General features: G+C 40.1%; 1 protein-coding gene and 1 long non-coding RNA gene across 1 annotated transcript in view; both read left to right on the top strand.

Moving 5' to 3' along the window:
• The window catches only part of LOC145656919 (NACHT, LRR and PYD domains-containing protein 3-like), a 486221-nt gene that overhangs the window by 360807 nt on the left and 103834 nt on the right, over positions 1–21580 (top strand).
• Positions 17541–21580, top strand: part of LOC145659252 (uncharacterized) — a 6216-nt gene continuing 2176 nt past the window's right edge. The window contains exon 1 of the long non-coding RNA XR_014125257.1: positions 17541–17719. This is a non-coding gene — a long non-coding RNA (uncharacterized LOC145659252). The remainder of the gene's footprint in view (positions 17720–21580) is intronic.

The following is a 21580-nucleotide window of genomic DNA, read 5'->3' on the forward strand; positions in this document are numbered from 1 at the left end:
GTTAATGGTTAAGGGTTAGGGGTAATGGTAAATGGTTATCATGGTCATGGTTAATGGTTAATGGTTATCATGGTCGTGGTTAATCGTTAATGATTAATGGTTGTCATGGTCATGGTTAATGGTTAATGGTTATCATGGCCATGGTTAATGGTTCATGGTTCATGGTTAATGGTCATGGTTAATGGTTAATGTTTAATGGTTAATGGTTCATGGTTATCATGGTCATGGTTAATGGTTAATGGTTAATGGTTATCATGGTCATGGTTAATGGTTAATGGTTAATGGTTATCATGGCCCTGGTTAATCGTTAATGATTAATGGTTGTCATGGTTCATGGTTAATGGTTAATGGTCATGGTTATCATGGTCATGGTTAATCGTTAATGGTTAATGGTTATCATGGTCATGGTTAATGGTTAATGGTTATCATGGTCATGGTTAATGGTTAATGGTTAATGGTTAATGGTTAATGGTTATCATGGTCATGGTTAAGGACAACAACCAACCTCTGGATGTTACAGCCAGGACTCGGTTTGTGGGTGGGCTGCCCCACTCTGGGACAATGCTGAGTGATGTGTAAGTGTGTAAGTTACTGAATGTGTGTGTTTAGGGCTGTTCATGTGATGTGAGTGATGTGTAACACTCTTCCTACATGTGTGTGTGTAGGGTTTGCCATGTGATGTGAGTGATGTGTAAGTTACTGAATGTGTGTGTTTAGGGTTGTTCATGTGATGTGAGTGATGTGTCACACTGTTACAGAATGTGTGGGTGTAGGGTTGGTTATGTGATGTGAGTGATGTGTAACACTGTTACTGAATGTGTGTGTGTGTGTGTGTGTGTGTGTGTGTGTGTGTAACCCTGTTACTGAATGTGTGTGTGTGTAAGGTTGGTCATGTGATGTGTAACATTGCTACTGAATGTGTGCGTGTAGGGTTGATCATGTGATGTGAGTGATGCGTTACACTGTTACTGAATGTTTGTGTATGTGTGTAGGGTTGGGCATGAGCTGTGAGTTATGTGTAACATTGTTACTGAATGTGTGTGTGTAGGGTTGGTCATGAGCTGTGAATAATGCGTAACACTGTTACTGAATGTGTGTGTGTGTGTGTGTGTGTAGGGTTGGTCATGTGATATGAGGGGGTGTGACACTGTTACTGCATGTGTGTGTGTGTGTGTAGGGTTGGTCATGTGATATGAGTGATGTGTCACACTGTTACTGAATGAGTGTGTGTAGGGTTGGTCATGTGATGTGAGTAATGTGTCACACTGTTACTGAATGTGTGTGTGTAGGGTTGGGCATGAGCTGTGAGTAATGTATAACCCTGTTACTGAATGTGTGTGTGTAGGGTTGGTCATGTGATGTGAAACACTGTTAGTGAATGTGTGTGTGTGTGTGTGTGTAGGGTTGGGCATGAGCTGTGAGTGATGTGTAACATTGTTACTGAGTGTGTGTGTGTAGGGTTGGTCATGTGATATGAGTGAGGTGTCACACTGTTACTGAATGTGTGTGTGTAGGGTTGATCATGTGATGTGAGTGATGTGTTACACTGTTACTGAATGTGTGTGTGTACGGTTGTTCATGTGATGTGACTGATGTCACCCTGTTACTGAATGTGTGTGTAGGGTTGGTCATATGATGTGAGTGATGTGTAACATTGTTACTGAGTGTGTGTGTAGGGTTGGTCATGTGATGTGAGTGATGTGTAACACTGTTACTGAATGTGTGTGTAGGGTTGGTCATGTGATGTGTAACACTGTATGACTCCACACAATCGCAGGTCTCTCATGTTTTACATCTTGTTTCTTATAGACTTCATCTTGTTTTCTCAGCCATAATCATTTCTCAGTTCTTTGCATCTGAAATGGTATCATTGAGTTTTAAATCAATACTTGGAGCAAAATTACACTTTTATCTAGTTGGTCCTTTAACATAAATCCACTGATCACTTTTTTTTCTTTAAGTGTGTTGTTTTTACTTGCTAATATTTGTTAAGAAATAACATCTATTTTACATGTATAATTTCCATAGACACCCCCAAATGATCAAACACTTAAAATGCCTCAATCATCATTAATCAACGTATTCATTTTGAGTCTGTTGTTGCAATACATTGTGTTCAAACTGAGACTTTTACTTATTAGCAGTAATGCTGTTAACATTTACTTATTCAAATTATCAAAAATATAAAATCAGACTGTAATCAGCAGTTTCAAATGGGAAAATTAGAGATAAACAGACCATAGATGTATTTAAAAGATTATATTTTGGTAACAATGCATCAAGTATCAAAATACAGTAATACATTTAAACAAAAGAAGTGCCATAAAATATGATTTCTTCTTGTATGTAAAAATAAGCATCATTACATTATATGTCTGAGATTAAAAAAATAAACAAATTAATAAAACACATGGCCGGTTTTTACCCATAAGGCACTGCAAGGAAAGAGGTTGGCGAAAAAGAATGAAAAATAAAATTTGTCATTTTTAAAGATAAACATTAAGCAAATCCTGGCAGAAAATTTTGCACTGACGACATTTTATCTCCCTGAACTTGAAGGCTACAGCCACCAGGCTTGGCAAAGAGACCCATCAGTGGACCTCAAGCTCCAAACTGCATATTATACCAACAGTACTCATCTGTGTACTCCTTCTCCTTCTCTCCTCTCCTTTCATTAATCCCTCCATCCTACCATTGGAACCATTTATTTTGATACTGGTCCTTGAAACTTTAATAAAAAATGTTGATAATTGGCAACGAAAATGTAAAGATGCTACAGGCAAAACTGCCTGTTTTTCCCATGACTTGACACAAAAGTATTTACATATGCATTAAATTACATCACAGGATCTCAGTAATATTTACATAAACATTTTTATATTGCATTTTTACATAAACATCTTTCCATCACATTTACAGTACTGGGCAGATGGTCTTATAGTGACTGATACATATTCATCAGTATGACATTACGTGTGCTCTCTGAGGATCAGACCATGATTCTGAAGATGCATCTTACTGTACCTGCTCTACCAGGTGAGTTCAGGAGTGCTAATGTGATAAAACTCTGATCACGTATGATCGAATATACACTGATCTCTGACCTGGTCTGGGCTTCAGGTGCTACAGCAATGAGATATTTGAACAGTGATACTGAGGGTGAAGTGTTTGTTGATTTATTGAGGGTCGTATGTAGAGGGATTGAGCTTCAGGCAGACAAGGCCAAACTAAAAAAACACATCAGCCACACTAGAAATAAAATATTATTATTAGTCGGCTACATTTATTTAGCACCTTTCGCAAACTCAAGGACACTTTACAGACAGAAATCAGCTTTTACACTCAAATCACACACAGACTGATGAGAAGCATCAGCGAATTTACAGTGTTCTCTCTATCAGAAACCACAGCCCCCTGGGGGAGTGCACCAGTGCAGGGGAAGGGGAGGAGGTTAAGACCAGGACAGACCACCAACCATAGCTGAACATACACACACTGTAACGATTGGCCACCCTCCTGACATCCCTGTTTCCATAGTTTCCCTGTCGTGTCTGTTATCCTTTACTTCCTTGTTCTGATGCTTGGTTTTGTTTTCTCCACCCCTCGTCTGTTCCTCAGTTCCAGTCCTTGTTTTGGTTTTCCCTGTTCTTATGTTCACCTGTGTCTGGTTAGTACTTAATTGTTTTGGTTATTTAAGAAATGTGTTTTGTCTCCCATGTTGTTGGTTATTGCGGTAAGTTTGGTTTGTTCCGTTTGCTCATGCTATCTCTGTCAGCGCCCTTGCTCTTTCGTTTGTCTAGTTCATTTATCACTATGCCTCAGTGTTTTCCTGTGTCTGTTTATTTTGGCTCTATTGTGTTCCCTCATTTATTATTTGATAAATAACCTCCTGCATCTACATTCCGCCTCTCGCCTCGTCCCTGCTAATATGCAACACACACATGTGCACACACAACTGTCAAACATGCATACACAACTCACATTGATACAGGACAGTTTTAGAGGATCCAGTCAACCTAACCCCCATGTTTTTGGGAGGAACCCAGAAGAAACCTATGCAGTCACAGGGAGAACATGGAAACTCCACCCAGATAGAGACTCAAAGGCTGAGAGGCAAACATGCCAAACACCAAGCCCTGCACAAAAGAACACAAACCAAATTAAGTACAATAACCCTCCCTAACTAACAAAAATGAATAAACACAAGTAAAGAATGGAGCAAATAAAAAAGGCATCAAACTCCCTATTTCCCGACAAAAATTCACACAGGACTACTATAATACTCTATACACAGAATGTACAATAGAAAACATGCCCAGAAAAGCAATAAGTCAGAATGATTTAACCAGCAGAGGACCAAAAACACAACAATCAGCAAACAACGCTCACTAAACAAACAAACCTAGCCACAGCAACAGCGGAGATGAATCTCTGTCTGCCGCTTTTTCCCGAGCTTCCCCTTATGCGTGGGGTAGAATGAAACAGACAGTCAAGACACAACACAGCAGTACAGCACAGTTCCAGCACAGGACAGAAGACTTGATCAGGAGGAGGAGCCACAGGCTCTAACATAAAGAAATACAAACAACCCTACACCTTAAAATACAGACACTTGAATTTTTCTTACTCATAACTGTTTTGGTATCAGTAAGCAGGCATCACACAAAGTGCCGTAAAACATCAATGGCTGAATCTAGGAGTGTACATCTGAGAATGCACCTCAAAGATTCCAATGAAAGTCACATGCTTTAGTGGGGATATGCGTCGATAAACAGCACCTCAATTAAGACCAAGACCTCAAACTATTACACTCAGTTCACACTGTTTGCATGATCCCGGCATTTATAGTCAAACTAATACTGAACCACAGATGTGCATGAAAAGATACTGACACTACACATACCCTCCTCCCCAATATAAAGTAATTCTAGACAACATTAAAATCACAATAACTACACTTACCTTCCACAGTAACTGTTTATGTTTGAATAATCTCTTCATTCTTAGTGTCTCTGATGATGTAAACTCCACTATCAGATGGTGCGGTTCCTCTCAGCTCAACAGCAGAGATGAGCGACGCTCTCTGAGTGTATTCAGGTTCACACTTCAGTGAGTGTCCATCCACTGTGCAGATTTGTCCACTAGGGGGAGCAGCTGCACCTGTGCTGTTATAAATAACCTCCAATGACTCTGATGTGGGCAAATCCAGCACCAGATTTTCAGTGGGCTTGAGCCAAACTGAACAACTCAATGCTGAAAAGAAAAACCATCATGAACTTTAAAGGGCTTCAAATGTAATACATACTATTAAAACTAAATCATTAAAGGTTCATTAGCAAAGACTGAGAGAACAAACTCTTACCCGCTATCCATAGACCCATATCACAGATGTCTACACCATCACATTCACAGGTGTACCAGGTCCTCTTAGTGTAATCAACATCAGTGATGGTGAGGGAGAGATCTCCTTTCAGGTACTGATCATGTGACATGTGAAATCCCTCCTTTGACTGGCAGGATGTCTGGTTACACTGAGCCAGAATGTCAAGTTGTTTATGGGACACAGTCCATGTGACCAGACCAGAACATGTCTGAGTGCAGGGGAGAGTAGATCACCATGACGATTCACCTTTAGTGAGCTGAGAGATGATGCAGAATGAAGAACTGGAGAAGAGGAGAAGACGGAGGATGCAGAATTCTGTGTTACACAGCACACACTCAACACACTCAACACATTCAACACACTCAACAGCACACACTCAACACACTCAACACATTCAACAGCACACACTCAACACATTCAACACATTCAACACACTCAACAGCACACACTCAACACACTCAACACATTCAACACACTCAACAGCAAACAGTCAACACACTCAACACATTCAACACACTCAACAGCAAACACTCAACACACTCAACACATTCAACAGCACACACTCAACACACTCAACACACTCAACAGCACACACTCAACACACTCAACAGCACACACTCAACACACTCAACACATTCAACAGCAAACACTCAACACACTCAACACATTCAACAGCACACACTCAACACATTCAACACATTCAACACACTCAACAGCACACACTCAACACACTCAACACATTCAACACACTCAACAGCAAACACTCAACACACTCAACACATTCAACTCACTCAACAGCAAACACTCAACACACTCAACACATTCAACAGCACACATTCAACAGCACACATTCAACTTTGTTCAGCTACTAGATCTGAACCAGTCTTAACATTTGCATCAAATTAACACTACCTGTTAAAACATTTTATACATTTAATATCACTACAGGCCACTGTAAGTGAGAAAAGCTCATGATTTATGAGACAAGATCATTGCACAAGAACCAGTTCATACTTTCTGGCTGCATAAGTTATTGCTATACCAAAACACCTACTATGAAATACTGAACCAAATTCCCAACTAACACCTAACAACCTAAGTCACTAATATCTTTGTGTTTGTCACTAACACCAAAACATGAATTGTGCTGCATTACATGAAACATGACTGAAAAAACTGCAGATACAGAGACAGAGAGAGAGAGAGAGAGTGGAGAATACAAGGAGAAACTGTGTCCCTCTTCAACTTTATATTTGATTTGACTATGAAAAAAATCAGAATTTAGTATACGCTAGATAGAAATTTAAACTTTGAATAATAGGTTACAATTTGCAACCCTGGTTACTTATGCAGTGGTGCCAGCAGAAAATATTTAGTGGAGGACAGGTGGGACCAGTGAACATCTTGTGGTGGTGCACTAAATTGTGTTACAGTCAGAGGGTTAGGGTTGTGGTAGTACATTAAATGGTGTACCAGGTCCTCTTAGTGTAATCAGCATCAGTGATGGTGAGGGAGAAATCTCCCTTCAGCTGCTGATCATGTGACATGTGAAATCCCTCCTCTGACTGGCAGGATGTCTGGTTACACTGAACCAGAATGTCAAGTTGTTTATGATACACAGTCTATGTGACCAGACCAGAACATGTCTGAGTGCAGGGGAGAGTAACATTTTAAGAGACTTGTCATATTCTGATTTGTATATTGACTATTGTTCTTTAATAAAGCAAATGTAATTTGTATCAGATTTGATACAATTGGTATTCGATTGATAAAGTAATCCAAAATTGAAGTATTTGGCAGAATACTCAATTACTAAAATAACCTATAGCTACAGATTAATTGATTCTTCTACATATTGCTATGTATGGTTTATTAGGCACAAAAAACAGTTCCAGGTTTTATAACATGTTTGTCAGATACATTTAAGGCTGGTAGCAGTGCAGCCAATGACTGACAGTTTCTGGGTTTCCCTGTCCCAGTACACCTGATCCAAGTCATCAGCACATCAGCTCATTATCAAGTCTTCTGTTAGCTGGATCAGGTGTGAAACTGTGCAGGGCACTGGGCCTCCAGAACCACCAGATGTAGAAACCAGCAGATGTAAACTACTTTGATATCTAGGCTAATTTCATACTTCTCATGTGTGTTAGTGTTGCCAGAAATATCTAAATGAACGCTGGGAATTAGGGAATTTAACTGGGTGATACAACATAATGGCAGGACGTTGATGTTTTGGATCCTGGACTAATCCTCCTATAGTAAATGAAGACTACTGTGCTGCTGAGGTGTTCTGGGGTTTAGTCATGTTTTTACTGTGGGTTAGTGGTTTAGTCCTGTTTCTACTACAGGACTAAAGGCTAAGGGCAGGCTATTGAAACACAGGGCTATAGGCTTGAGATAAAGTGTGAAACTCCTTTTTTTTTTTTACAGGGTGCGGCATAATGTTTACTCAAACATGGCATAGTGCACATGAATGGTGTAATGACCAGTGGGGTTATTTCCACTGGTCATTACACAAAGGAGATTGAAAGTGGATTACTGTTATCTTCTGAACCCCAGTTCTGAGTACCCACTGCCCTGCAACCAGCCTTTTGCCTGACAAACATGGTAATAAACCTGAACTAGTTTTTCTAGTGGCTGATACTGTACATGGCAATATGCAGAATCAATTAGTCTACAGGTCTGTAATGCACCTATAAAACAGGAGCACCTACTAAAGTAGACAATGGCAGTAGGTGCAAGGTAGGAGTTCTTAATAAAGTGACCAATTAGTGTAGCAATATTCTAATGTCCTCGCAGTCAAAGGATCCATTAATATTAGGGAAGAAAATGTATGTAGGACTTTGATAACAATGACAACAACAACAACAATAATATTGTTTCTTTTACCGCCAAGTGTAACACCTGGAGGCTTGGCAGGATGCAAAGACGAGCCGAGTAAAACACAACAACGTTTATTGAAAGACACAACAAAGACAATGTAGCCCTTAGGCTAACGTGAGGTCAAACACCAACAACATCCACACTTAAACAAGACACTCAGCATAACGACATAAAACGAAGAACAGGTGTGATACACAGGGAGTGCGTGGCCATACAAACGAACGAACACACACACACACACACACACACACACACACAAATGGCTGGGAGGAGGGGCCATGCCGTGACACCAAGAAAATGTTTCCACCTCAACTAAGCTTTAATTCCCCATATAAACGTCATTGTATGTTGTTTCCATGAGCTTTGAGTGACAACAGTTGTATTGTTGGTTTTGCAACCTAATTAAGTAGATACATTTAACCTGTCAATAAATAAACTTTCAAAAATAAATAAATAAATTATAGATCTAATCTGTCAATAACCACCAACAACCCACCATCGCTCTGGTAATCTGCCTCTTTGTTTGATCTATTTGTCCTCAGGCTTTCAGTAACAAGCTGCAACTTTGGATCAAAGCACAAACTTTTGAAACGATCAAAATATTCTGAATAATTACAGGCCTTCATTTGATGACGTTTTCATCAGCGTTTTTGCATCTACTAACACATTAGACAGTAGCTACGTTCGTCTGCCCTACCTTCACGATGAATATTCTCCAAAGGCACAGTAACCACCTACATTGGGTTATTAGTGCCCTCTAGTGTCCAGTTATGCAAACTGCCTCCAGGTGCAAACAAACCATATACAATACAACTGGTTTAATGGCCTCGTGTCCTCGCAGATTAGACAGCCACACAAACCCCCAATAGCAGGGCAGACTTTGGGTTATGGAACAACATAAAAATATTTAAAAAGCTCTCTTACTGTGGCTAAGAACTGTACACATAGGGGTCATAGGGGTCAAAACAAGCTTCAAGATGTACAACATACATATGAAATATAATTGGAGACATTGTCATCTAGAAAGCAGAACTAAAGCCACAGACGCAGCACATTTCATCAGGACCTTCACTGAGAATGACCTCAACAGCATTAAACAACGTGGCAAAGGAAACAAAGTAATACAGCAGGACTTTGATTGTACCAACAGGTTGTTAAATATCATGGGATGAGAAGGCCATCTACAGTGAACATGTGAAGAGAACATGTAGAACATTTCACCAACAATTATCTCATATCTGACTGGGTTCCACTATTCCACACTGAATATCAAATATAAAAGAAATATTTCAGTAACTATACACTTATTAATTATCATGGACAGTCCTCTGGCACAGCGTAAATACACTTAAGAACAGTGAGAAAAAAATAAATGCATTTATTACATTTCAAACATATAAACGATAAATTAATTCTCACTTGGCAATGCAGGTATTCAACAATCTCTAGAATGAGAAGAAAATCTTACAGTCTTCCATCAGTGCATATATATGGAATGTAACGAATTTTCAGTGCAAAAATACACCTGCCTGTAACTCTTTTACCAGTGATCTCAGTAGGTTTGCCAGATCTTATTTACAATATACTGTACTTGGAAACAGATGTAAGACAACAATGGTAAAACATTCAGTGACTGGAAGTTCATCGTAATGAGTTGCTGGCTGGTCACATGACCCAAAATTTGTCCTGGTTGCGTTCTTCTCCTTTAGTCTTCAGTGTATCTGATGGGGTTTCTGTGTAAATCTCTTCTGGTTTTTGTCTGCCCCCCTTTGCATTTTTCTGCCTGGTTTCTGATTGATCTCTTTCATAAACAGCCTCCCACACAAACATGTACCACACACACTGACATACAAATTCCCTCCTGAAGTAGGAGGGAGGTGTGTGTGTGTGTGTGTGTGTGTGTGTGTGTGTGTGTGTGTGGGTGTGGGTGTGGGTGTGTGTGTGTGTGGGTGTGGGTGTGTGTGTGTGTGGGTGGGTGTGTGGGGGCTCTCGCTCCCCCTCCCGCTTGTGCTCTCTCTCTCTAACGGCTCCCTCACACTCCTCTGTGTATCAGATAAAAGTCTACTGCAGCTCCCTGGGAAAACTAAATATATTACTATACTTGTGATTCCCAACATTTCCACTTGCTGCATACATACATGTCAGTTCTGGAGCAAGTATAAGTATGATGCATCATATGTCTAATGCCACACAATCAGCATTCATGTTCACTAATCACTTCATAAGCATTATGTCATAACAGCCTCTAGCTCTCCATTAGGTCTTAATATTTTATACAATGGTTCTTTTTTCACAGCATATCAAACGTCCCTTTTTCTAATTTCATGATGCCCCTCAAAAACCATCCAGAAGCTTCCATCTTTTCTCTTTCCCACAGTTTTTCTGAAATATGGTATACCTGAGCCACCCTTCCATCATGATAACACACCATAACCTTTACTGTACTACCAGTGTCAGGGTGAACACATGCTGTATCCTCGACTCTCCTTCTCACTTCTCCCGACTAAAATCACGTAATACAACAGCCTCCAAATTAGGATCAGCTTTAATCTTTTTATCAGTTGATCCTCTCTGTGTGTTACCCTCCTTCAACCAGGCAACCACCAGCCAGATGCCTTTTCTTTCTCACGTGTCTACAATTTCTTTTCTTTTGGAAACACAAATATTGAACAATTTTCCCTGTAAACAGTCATATGTTTTCAACAACCAGTTATTCTCAGTTATTCTTTAGTCTATCCCAACCCGGCATGTGCCAGGACCTGTTTCTCTCTGAAGACTCTTGGGATTGAGCACGACCTCCTCACTCCAGTTTAACACAGCAAGGCTCCGCCCAGGAGGTATCGTTGGGTGCCAGCAAGCCTTTCCGTGCGACACATCTAGAGGCGACCTCGTCCGAGGAGGAAACTCCCTTCACTAGGACACACAGTCCCACACCAGTGCCAACCCCAGAGATGGGCAGAGTAGCTGGTGCGCCTCCTGAAACAGATGCGCGGAAGTCACCACCCCCCATATCGGCGAGGGATGGACTCCAGCCCAGCTGACGACTGGGGGACAGCCTGGGGCTCCTGCCGGCTTACCTGGACTCCTTAATAATCCCTTGTGTATTTTTGTACTTGTATCTGTCACCGTGTCTGTCCCCATCATGCTGTCTGTACCAGTCACTTTGTCCATCTTGGTGTCTGTGCTTGTGCCTGTCAGTGTGTCCTTCCCCCCTCTGTCCTGCTCTCGCTTGCCCATGTCGGGTCGCTCTGTCCTCTGGCCTCACCGTTTGGCGTCGGTTTCGGGGCCGTAGCCCGATAGGCTGGTGCGCGGGGAGTCGCGTCGTTGGCAATGCAGGTATTCAACCATCTCTAGAATGAGAAGAAAATCTTACAGTCTTCCATCAGTGCATATAAATGGAATGTAATGAATTTTCAGTGCAAAAATACACCTGCCTGTAAATCTTTTACCAGTGATCTCAGTAGCTTTGCCAGATCTTAATTACAATATACTGTATTTGGAAACAGATGTAAGACAACAATGGTAAAACATTCATTGACTGGAAGTTCATCGTAAGGAGTTGCTGGCTGGTCACATGACCCAAAAAGTTGGGGTTTTTGTTTTGTTTTTTTAATAAACACCCCGCTGTGACACAGCTCACAGGTGATTGTACCAATCCTCCCAAAAAAGCAAGACTTACAGTGCGTGTGTGTGTGTGTGTATGTGTGAAAGCTGAGAGATAATCACCTTTTCTAAATTTATTTCTACTCCATAAAAAAACTTTTTTTTTTTTCTTTTTTTTTTATGGGGGTGGGCTCTGTCAGGGTACAGCGCCTCCTCCTGAACGTCTCCTCGTGTGTGTTCGTCAGTGTGGCCACGCCCCCCTGTGCTCCACACCTTTCCCCCGTGGTTTCATTAGTCTGTGTGTATTGAAGTCTAGCGTGGCCGTGTTACTGCTGTCAGTGTGTGGATATGCGAGCCTGCGAGCTACGGTGAGTGTTACGTGTAAAAATAAACGTGTGTTTGTGTTTAATGCGACTCGTCTCCGCATCCTGCTTAGCCTCCTCGTTACATATTCCCTCAGTTCTAATTTGTTTTGTTGAATTTAGATGTTTACTAAGATATTCACTTAGCCAAAACTTATATGAGTAAATTAAATATTCACTGTTCCAAAACTCTGTTAACCGTCACTCCCACTGGTTAAATTTCCTATCCTGTAATATTTCAACTCTACCCTTTTGCTAATGTTTTAACATGTATGCTCCTTACTGCAGTGACTGGCACCGTCAGAGTTTTATATTCCACTTGGCCCTTTGGTTTTATGTATAGTATATCATTTAATTTACTGGTATTGTTACTGTAACAGTCAATTTATTTTGCGTGCACGCAGTACCTAATCAAGTATTATTTGGGATCATGAGGCAACCCGTCTACATACCCAGTTACCTCCTTGGTAATTTAGTAGCTTCCCCTTTTCTGAACTTTCGTAATAAGCTTTAACGTGAGGCGTTCAAGGTTATTCGACGGTGTACGTCGTATCAGTGCACACTATGCTGTTATCGGGGTGCTACTAACTTGTTGTGGCCACATTTAGACAAAGACACCTGGAACAAACGCAACAGTTACATTTCTCTGTTTCACACACTCATTTCTCTTTATTCACTGTGCATTTGTCTTTACTTCATAATTTATTAAGCCATTTTTTCTTCACCATTTCCCTTAACAGTAAGATTATGTGCAACTATTTTCATTTCCTCACTACTTTTATAGCAGGTTTTTGTGAATGTTCACTTTTTACCTGCTGACTTTTTTACTCCTTTTTTGTCATTTTATGCATTTCATCAGTCTGTTCTCACTCCCTTAATTCTCAGTCTGCACCCTAAAGACCCACAAGGCTCCACTACAAAACTGTCACGGAACGTGCAGTGGGGGGACTTTCATTTGTGGCCACGCGCCTGCGCACACCTGCACGTCGTCTCGTCTGTGTATCTAAACTCACGTCAGGGTGCGCCGCGTTAATGTTTTTTTGTCATTGTGAAAGTGTATGCGTGTTCATCGTGTTGGTCTAAAGTCGATCGTTTGTAATACGTGAGTGCCGCTGTCGTTTATGTTGATGTTCGTTCCAGTCGGTGGAGTCTGTGCGTCCTGCGGCCCTCGGGCCACCTCGCGTTACAAAAACTCTTTGGACAAGGTCTGTACCACCTATGCAGAATTCTTCAAACAGGTTATCTGCTGACCTTTAACGGTGCGTGTGTGGATTCAGACCCTGGTCACAGACACAATGCAGCTTTGGGTCGTAGGTCATCTGGTGCTGATAACCCTCCTGCCGACTGTATGGATCCATTTGTCAATTGACCCAATTGATCCCTGTAGTGCAGGCCACCAATTAATGTTTCTTAATTTTTCCAAGTTTCCAACTGTTTATTCGATACACACTAAATAGAAAATAAAGATGCATACTCTGGAATTAATTGAATTAATTGCTGGTCCTGTCTTTATTCTGATCTTAGTGTTACAAATGAGGCCTAGTCTGGAATATGTCTAACAATCACACAACACACATTTTTATACAGTTTCAGAAGTGATTATGTAATCACCTACCTTCTTTACATACTAGTGTTTGAAATCTCCACCACTATGTTCAGACATGCATTATTCAATATATGCAAATTGAAACTTGTCACAATTAGTCCCTCCCAGCTTCTGCGTTTCGTGTTTTCCTTGTCTTATGTAGTTTAATTCCATGTCATAGTTTTGTTTTCTCCATGCCTCATTTGATTTTCCACACCTGTCCCTTGTTTTTACCTTGTTAGGTTCATGTATTTAAACCACGTCGGAGGGCCTGTGTCTTTGGCTGTTCATTGTGTTTGTTTGGTAGAATGTGTTTAATTGAATGTTTGTGTTTGGATTTGTCAGAAAGCCTGTCTGTTTTTCAAAGCCTGCATTTGTTAGCCCGTGTGTCATTTCTTAGTTTCTGTTGTACTCTGCTTCCCCTGTTTGCCTTCATGTACTTGTGTTTTTGGTTCATCATGTATCCTCATACTCTCTATATTGGCTTTATGACCTTGGACTACCCTAAGGACTCTGAATCTGGATTTGCCCTTATTAAATCTCACACTTCTCTATACGTGTTTGCCTCTTTACTGCTCACTGTTACAATCCCGTTGGAAGATTTTCTTTTTTTTTTCTTTTTTTTTTTTTTAAACAAAGATGATCTTAACTCACACCACCAAACACCTGCCAGATGTTGCAGGTCAGCCCTTGTGCCCTTGTGGTAAGATAACAAACCGTGCTTAACCACAGAACTCTCAAAGAAGCTTTCAAGTCTTAAAAACGGAGATCTTTTCCAGCACTAAGGAAGTTATTTCTCACTGGAACAGTTCAGAGTGATCTGCCTTAGACTACCACAGAAGCCTTGAAACCACTTGCATCAGAGCCTCTGTACTGCACGTAAAGACTCAAAAAGGCCTCTTGACCTTCAGCTACCCCAAAACATTATCCAGTTCTGCTACCATTCTCTCCAAATATAAGTTGTTATTAAAAAACAGTGAACTCATTCAAACCACCTGGTGCTCACTGCAGTAATATTGTTTCTTTCAGTCTATCTCGTGATGTCTGGGCCTTAGTCCAAGACCTAACACAGGGGGCTTCCAAGGCCTTATATTGATGCCTGCAGGAGCCTTTTCTCTACATAATCCAGTTTCTTTTAGACTTCATGTTCTTACAGTATAATTTAATTTTATTACCTCACTCTCCTGGGATCTTGTGACAGTGGAATTCTTTACACTGTGCTGCATCACTGTTATGCCACACACCTAACCAGGAGAGCTCTTGGACTAGTTGTGTCAGGACTAACCAGGGGTTGAGTTCTTGGGCTCGTTGTGTCAGGACTAACCAGGAGAGCTCTTGGACTAATGTGTCAGGACTAACCAGGGGGTTTAAGCTCTTGTTCTTGTGAACTGGGACTAACCAGTGGGATTATCTCTTGGACTAGTGAGCCAGAGACAGATACAGCGATCTTTATTGAGAGGGCACATGCAATAAAAAAGCATTCTCCTCCACACAGCAAGTCTTACAGATCCAGAGTAAAACACCTCCATGTGAAAAATGCAACTGAGTAAATTTTTTCACAATTATAATTCTAAAATTTGATACAAATAAAAAGAAAAAAACATGAGCTATCTCTAGCAAAACTAGAACAGAAAAATATAGTAACAGGATCTACTATGGCGATAGCAGGTAAAGGTGTGGAGGACACCTCACTAGGTGTTTCATTCCTACAGCAGGTGCTCTGGACCTCTGACAATGATGGAAGCTGTTCAAGCTCTGATAGCAAAAGTTGATCAGGACAGAGTTTTGTTGTCAATCACTTTTTATTAATCAACAACAAGACTTGTGGGGCATGATGAGATATTAGACTAGTAGCCTACAAGTTAGAATATCCCAAACAGAAGAAGAAAACCTGCTTATACTGCAGTTGTCAAGACTATTACTTTATCACTTACTATATGTGAGAGAGAGAGAGAGAGAGAGAGAGAGACAGAGAGACACAGACACAGACTGAGAGACTGGGCCTTTACGCTGGATAACATCCTGGGTGATTAAGTGTAACTAGCCCGTCGAGGGACAGAGTGTTACAAATACTACACCATCTCAGATTGAGGAGATATTCCCGTTTGTACCGAGAGGACTGTTGTTTTTTGTGCTCAATAGAGTGAAGTAGTCGTTGTGTTTGAATCAGGCCTGCTACGTATTTTATTTTGGGGTTTCTGGTTTAATATAATTATGTGCGATTTTTTAGGTTTAAGAAAGAAACAATCTAAGAATAGGTTTGTTATATCCGGTTTTTCCTCTTCTCTATTCTATTGGTGTAACGCGAGGTGGCCCGAGTGCCGCAGGGCGAGGGGCAGGACGCACAGACTCCACCGACTGGGACGTACATTTATTAACATAAACGACAGCCGCACTCACTTATTACAAACGATACACATGAACATGAAACGATTGACATTTAAACAAACACGATGAACACGCATACGCTTTAACAATGACGAAAAAACATTAACACGCTACATCAACAATAACCAACACCTTGCACTCTCTGCCACGGGTTTATATACATTTAGACAGACAAGGTGCAGGTGTGGTTACAAACAAAACAGCCCCCCCACTGTACGTGGCGGGCCCAACCACGTGACTCGGGGGGAGAAGCGCGTTCCGTGACAACTGGTATATAATGTTTTTGTGCTAAAATGTAATGTTGAATAATAATTGTCATATGCAAATTTATGACATCCGAGTAGTCATTAATTACACTCTGTAGTGAGGCTGGGAGTCATCTCAATGGAATCTGGTTGTGTTCTGCTATAAAGGACCCCTAGATAGTTCACTCGGAGATAGCTCACTTAATATTTTAATATACTTATCATATGATCAGGAACCTGTTTGGTTCCTTCTTCTAATGGAAGAGCACTGCAGTGATCCCGCTGTTATTTATTCTTACTGTTGTCTTGTATCTTTATCTCCTCTGCAGGGCATTTAAAGCAACGCTAATACACATTTACTGCTATTCTACTACTAGACTGTGTTCTATGTGTTCTGTGTTTAATATACAAAATAATCTTCTTATTTAGGACTCTTTTATATTTGTCTTATAATGTAGAGTATTATGTATTAATGTTATATGGAGGTATCTAATGTGATTATATCTAATGTGATTTGAATAAGCAGTTTGCTTCTCTGAAAAATTACACACCAAATGTAAAAAACTAATTATTAGTTGTGCTGTTGCATGAATTTAAAGTGATTATTCATAGTATATTTTTGTTAATAATGCAAAGTGGTGTTATTGCTGTTATTATTATTATATAATGTACTTTTCTGATGTACCAAATACAGGCAAACAAATTATTTTTCCACAATACTTGAAATAAACACACACACACACACACACACACACACACACACACACACACACACACACACACACACTCATTTCCAACATTCGGCCATTAAGAAGCTTCTTTATTTGTCATGTGCACAACATGCCATGGACGTCCACACACTTACATGCTTATTGTGAGTCTGATTATCTGTCTAAATTACAATCATCGGTAAGTTAGATCTACAAAGCGGTATGTGAAGTTCCGAAGTGTTTCATCGTACCGACATAGTGGAGATTTACTCTCAGCGCAGCCGCAAAACAAGTCCGTGTAGGAGGGACTGACTCCATTGGCTGTATAGACTGCATGTCTATGATTGGCTGCAGAAAAATGACGGACAGGTAACTTTGGCTGCTGATTGGCTTAATAAAAATGACTGACATAAGAAATCGGTTGTGTAATTGGCTTCAGTTGAAAATGATTGACATGTGCTCCGCCCTCTACTTTCCCGCTGGAGTTCCTGTAGTCTCTCCCTTTTTCTCCCTTTTCCCACTTTTCTCGCCATTAGTTGGGCGGATTGGAGATACGCGCGGTAAGTTCATTCTGTTTGATAAAATGCGATGTCGGTGCAGTTTAAACAACGTGTTTTGTAAGCAAATTATGTGTTTAAATTGTAGGTTCACCCAAAAGTGGATTAAATGTAAAGATTAAAGTCCTGGGGAAGTTAACGCTACGCATCTAAAATAACGGGACACTAAACTGGCTAACAACTAAAATGACGGACACCAGGCACGATTGCGCAGTTATATTTAAAATAACTTAACGGGGTCAGATATATGTGGTCAGTTATTGTAAATCTGGATTTTAAGTCGTAGTTAGTCAGTGATCTTTCCAAATCGTCCCAGTTAAAACTCCTCTGGTCTAAACGTAAAGTCGCTGCTGTGATGTGTTTTTTACAGTTAGTTTACTGTTCAGTTTCAGTCATTTTGTAGTGTTGTCCACATTCTCAGTGGACAGTTCAGATTCCCTGTATAGTTCATTAGCTGTAGTGTTACCTGTAGTTAGGATGGGACGGTCGACACGGACGTTTCTACGCTTGTTTCGAGTTCCTGAAGCGCAGCGTTTTTGAAACGCTGATCCGAAGTGTGGCTCAAAACGGCCATGTCACGTGACCACAGGTGAACTAAGCTTGTGTTTCTACAGGTGTTATACAGTACCTGCTGCTCCTGGCTTTGACTGACAGTGTCTGAAACACACCTGATCACACATCTGTCTCAGTCACACACTCTATGGATGCTTATAAGTCAAGAAAACACACCCCAACTTTGAGGGGTTTTGTGAGAATAGAGAATTGAGAGACAGAGAGATTCAGTGTTGTCTATATAGAAGGTTATTGAGAGGACATATTGACTAATAGGCTAGTGAGAGACATCCAGTGAGCAGTAGTTATAGATACAGTGACATTAATATATAGAAAGTATGTAGAGAGAGATCCTCTGGTTTACTGACAGGAGTGATGTGCTGTATATCCACACATTTATATAATGGTAAAAACACCTGTGTATGCCAGCAACAAGTGTTCACTGTGAATGAATCTTTTCCAAGACTGAGGAGGTAATTTGGGAAGAAAACAAGCCGACTCAGACCCAAAACAGCAGAACAACTAACATTTTAAAATATAAATATTATAATAAATGAGATGTTCCTTTATTTTACTTTATTGAACTTCATTATCCATAATCATAATTATCTATATTCACAACACTTCCTTCTGCCATAGATGAAATATGGTCCACACAGAAAGTTAATTAAATAGATACCAAGAATTTTAAAAGCCTTACAGAACACAACAGAAAACAAGCATCCTTTGTTGTGGTTGTATGGTAATTTCTCTGAAATATTTATTGATCATATGTATCGATAGCCTGGCATAACCGACCAGAATAATATCTAGGCAGAGTAGGTTACTCTTTGTTTTTTACAGAAAAAAATTATCAAGATGTTGGCAGAAGTGGCCACTGTGGAGATCATGTCAGATTGTATCTGTTCAACAGGCCCAGACGTGATGGACGAATTATGATGAATATTATTTAATTTTGTTTTTCTTTATATTATATTTGTTCAGTATTGTGTCATTGGCTAAAGATATTAGTGGATTATGCAGTTAAACTCTGTGTCATTGGTTAAAGATGTCGGTTGTACGGTTGCGTGCGTTTAGACGTCATTTCTTGCAGTGCTGAGTGTTACCCACACAGTAAAACTCTGTGTTAAACCCAGAGACTCTGTGTTACTGATAAAATGTAAGTCAGGCATCTTCTTTTTATGGTGGTGTTTTGTTAGGAAAAGGCAGTGTTAGTTGATGTTTAGAGTTATCATTAAAGAGCAGACACGTTACTCCATGAGCTCTCTGTGTAGGTTTAGTTTCATATTTTAGCATTTACCACATCTCTCCTCTGGTAATACTTTGTTTCATATCAGCTGGGAGATGTACTTCCTTTGTGTATCAGTCCTTGAGTTTAGGAGGTTTAATCAGTAGTTTAAATGTTAGTTGTGTCACTGCATTTCTTGGTTTATCAAGTCACTGAGTCAGTTCTAGAGATTTGCCGCTAGATGGCACCCAAGCACCAGTTACTGTATATTCAGCTCACTATAGACATTACAATCGACTGTAAAAGGCTTTTCTGTGTATTGTGCAGGTTGTCATTTACAAGCAACATTGACATTTAAAGTAATATCTGTATGTGCTTGATCTCTTAGCATTATTATCCTATTCTCTACTTCAGTTCTGTAACATCAAAGCCCATAACTGTTATTACACCTTTGAACTCAGTATGGCTTTAAGTGTTCTGGCCAACAGACCAGGTTGAGCACAGTTATAAAGCCAACCAGTGCCATTCATCCCAGTCCCCTACAGTAGTCTTTACTACACTTTTGAGACCTTGAAACTATTTTCAACACAACTGCTTCGAACATCTCAATGTTTCACAAAGCCTCACTTTTCCCACCATCACCTATAGTGTACTGTAAATGTAGTGAACTACTGATGTATACTGATTAAGGACAAAGATACCACCACCTATAGTGTACTGTAAATGTAGTGAACTGATGTACACTGATTAAGGACAAAGATACCACCACCTATAGTGTACTGTAAATGTAGTGAACAACTGATGTACACTGATTAAGGGCATATAACAGACATGTTGTCAGGTTCAGTATCACTATTTTGGCTGAACCCAAAAGTAACAGTGACAGAATGTTAATGCAACAAGAAACAGAATAAACAAATCTTGTGCTGAAGAAATAAGCATTACAGAATTTCACTCTGTAGTTTTTGATTGACATAATGGGAACATGGACATAGCTATAGAGTTGTGTATTATTAAAGTCACAGCATAACACAACTGAAACTATAAATCATCACTATAGTGTCTTACTTCAATGCAGCTGCACCACTTTGTTCCAGATAGTTTCCATGATGAAATGTCACAATGATCTATTTCACAGACTAGCATTGATAGATTCTGTCTGTCATCTCACTAATGTGTACCCTGTGTAGTGTTCTATATAGACCCGTCTGTGTGGGGGAATGTGAGTGAGTAGAACATTACATTTATGGCATTTACCTGACACTTTTACAATTCTGACTGAGTACAACTCAAGCAATTGAGGATTAAGGGTCTTGCTGAGGGACCCAACAGTGGCAACTTGGCAGTGGTGGGGCTTGAACCACCAACCTTGCAATTACAAGTCAAGTACCTTAACCACTGAGCTTGGTGCACAAGCTCATGCACAGATTAACACACCGTATGCATCACTAGTATAAATACATGTGTTCTCGATAGATTAATGTGCCGTATGCAGTGAAAAGCTTTGAATCAAGTAAATTTAAATTGAGAATTCAGTGTAAATATAATGAAATTACACTTGAATTTATTTGTCATTGGGTGTGTTACATACTGGTTAAGCTGGTTGCTAAATGGTGTTATTTGGTGCTTTGGCAGTTGACGGCCAGTGTGCACATATTTGGGCCATTACGCGTCAGAATAACGCGCCAACATAATATGCACATATATACGGTCTGTTACGGTATCTGAGTGCTCAGAGTATCACTCCAACAGAATATGCACATATATACGGTCTGTTACGGTATTTGAGTGCTCAGAGCATCACTCCAACATAATGTGCACATATATACGGTCTGTTACCGGTATCTGAGTGCTCAGAGTATCACTCCAACATAATATGCACATATATACGGTGTGTTACGGTATCTGAGTGCTCAGAGTATCACTCCAACATAATGTGCACATATATACGGTGTGTTATGGTATCTGAGTGCTCAGAGTATCACTCCAACATAATGTGACCATATATACGGTCTGTTACGGTATCTGAGTGCTCAGAGTATCACTCCAACATAATGTGCACATATATACGGTCTGTTACGGTA

The sequence above is a fragment of the Electrophorus electricus genome, chromosome 1 (assembly GCF_041902795.1).
Source record: "Electrophorus electricus isolate QZ-2024a chromosome 1, ASM4190279v1, whole genome shotgun sequence".
NCBI classification, from domain to species: Eukaryota; Metazoa; Chordata; class Actinopteri; order Gymnotiformes; family Gymnotidae; genus Electrophorus; species Electrophorus electricus.